The sequence below is a fragment of the Puntigrus tetrazona genome, chromosome 24 (assembly GCF_018831695.1).
Source record: "Puntigrus tetrazona isolate hp1 chromosome 24, ASM1883169v1, whole genome shotgun sequence".
In the NCBI taxonomy this organism is placed as follows: domain Eukaryota; kingdom Metazoa; phylum Chordata; class Actinopteri; order Cypriniformes; family Cyprinidae; genus Puntigrus; species Puntigrus tetrazona.
The window spans coordinates 9768294-9770000 of record NC_056722.1 but is presented as its reverse complement, the minus strand read 5'-3'; positions in this window follow the sequence as shown (position 1 = coordinate 9770000).

Below are 1707 nucleotides of genomic sequence, written 5' to 3'. Positions count from 1 at the left end.
AAGATACGTTTTCCTAATATATATTATTATATTTTTTACTAGTCTCTTAACTGGTTAGCATGCGCATTATTAGAATATTAGCCATTTATTAGTACTAATTAAACGCATATTAATGCCTTATGATGCATGACAATATTCTACATCCCTAATCCTGCACATAGCCTAAATTTAACAACTACCTTACTATTAATAAGCAGCAAGTTATGAATATTGAAGGAAATGTCATAATAGTGAATTAGTGTTCTGAAGTGTTACCGATATTTTTCACAGAAAATCTGGAAGTCACCGATTTTTAGAGCATTGTTTTTCATTCTCTTTTTAGCGCTTTTTCACATTTTGTTTATTACGATATAGGAAATCACCAGGGATGAGAAGTAATTGTAATTCTATGGGCCGCTGCGTAGAAAACCTCCTTCACGAGCTGATTATTTGGATATTTGTGGCAAGGACGCGATTCATCTTATGTAACATTACAGTCTGAAATGCATAAACGGTGCACGGCGAGGTTATAAACCATAATTATGGTTCTATCAGAGGCGCTCAGATGTAATATTTCTGAAATAATGATCTCCTCTCACCTCTGTATGCCGTTACTGTGGAAACTGGTAAGTTCCTGACGGATCCAGGATGGCGTTGCCCTGGTAACGCCGCCATAATGTCCTGCTGCTGAAGAAAACAGGGAAGCTCTAAGGAGTTGGTTTTTGCTGTTTTTAATCTATAAACAGAGCTTTCTAGTCATTCCTAGTGACACATAAAAGACAAGCATAAGAATCCTAAACGCAGAAGTAACTTGTTTTTTGTTGTTGGGTTGGAAGGTCAATTTTCTTTGCTTTTTATTATCTGTGCATTAATGTAGGTTCATGCAAAGTGCATAGTAGTGGAGCCCTTCAGTTATAGGTCACTCTTTGTAAAGTCTTAACAAACCACATGAGAGATCTGACACACATTAACACTTCACTAATGCAATTTAAAGGAACACCCCACTTTTTTTGGAAATAGGCTCATTCTCCAAGTTGAGAGACGCAGAGGAGACTATTTGTTGAATAAATGTGCCTTTTTTTTTCCTTCACATACAAAAAAGTATTCTCGTCGCTTCAATAGACACAGATTGAACCACTGATGGCATAGAACTATTCTGACGATGTCGTTCATACATTTTTGGATCTTGACATTGTCATTTACTCAGAAGTCAAGCCTCCCAGTGTTCATCCAAAGTACCTTAAACTGTGTTCAGAGGATGAACTAACCTTTTATTGGTTTGGAAAGACATTGGGAAAAGTAATTAATGACAAAAAATTATTTTGGGGTGGATGGTTTTTATTCGTACGTAAATTGCTTGATGATGCACAAGATTTTAATAGCCCTCAAAAATATGAAAATGCAGTGTTTTCTGTCCATTCTATAATTTTTTGAATTATGGAGTGGCAAAAATGAAAAACAAGCACATTATTTTATATTTCTAGCTACAAAAATATATGCTCCACTAAGCATTTTATGATGTTTATTAATGATTCATTAATGAAAGGTATTAGAATGTGTAAATGTAATATTAAATAACACTGCGGTTAAAATTACAATCAAGTGCTTTACATTTAATACGTAAATAACTGTGTCACTTTTTTAAAGCATAATAAATGTTGTATCATGTACAAAGTGGCAAGAAAATGATGCCAAATGAAACATTTTAAATAATCATTTTGAGTTTAT